Source organism: Orycteropus afer, unplaced genomic scaffold (genome assembly GCF_000298275.1).
Source record: "Orycteropus afer afer isolate SDZICR_OR568_19922 unplaced genomic scaffold, OryAfe1.0 scaffold00005, whole genome shotgun sequence".
Taxonomy (NCBI): Eukaryota; Metazoa; Chordata; class Mammalia; order Tubulidentata; family Orycteropodidae; genus Orycteropus; species Orycteropus afer.
Genome location: NW_006921592.1, coordinates 11,416,815 through 11,417,333, shown reverse-complemented (window position 1 = coordinate 11,417,333; position 519 = coordinate 11,416,815).

The following is a 519-nucleotide window of genomic DNA, read 5'->3' as shown; positions in this document are numbered from 1 at the left end:
TACCCAGCAAAATTGTCCCTCAAATATGATGGTGAAATTAGGACATTTCCAGATAAGCAGAAATTAAGGGAATTTGTTAAAACCAGACCAACCTTCCAAGACATGCTAAAGGAAGTCCTTTGGACAGACAACAGTAAACAGCAACTGACCATTAACACTCATAATGATATAACCCAGAAACCAACCCAGAAATGGAAGTATCCAAAGTAAATAAGCCTACAAGATTGTAAACAGGGAACCAGAGATGCCAACTGACAAATGAGGACAACTATAAACCAAAAAGAGGGAAAAAAATCTGTGTCATTGCAGAACTTCTAGATGGTAGGGAAGTCCAGACAACTACAAAATAGAACTGACTGTTCTGAACTTGGGAAGAAAACTATAAATCACATTGTAACCTGAAAGAAAAATGATAAATGTCACATTAAAAAAGAGGACCAGCATAAATATTCAGCAAATATTAAAACAATACCAATGAAGGAAGTGATAACACAGTTCATAAACAAAAAGAGCTCAGAG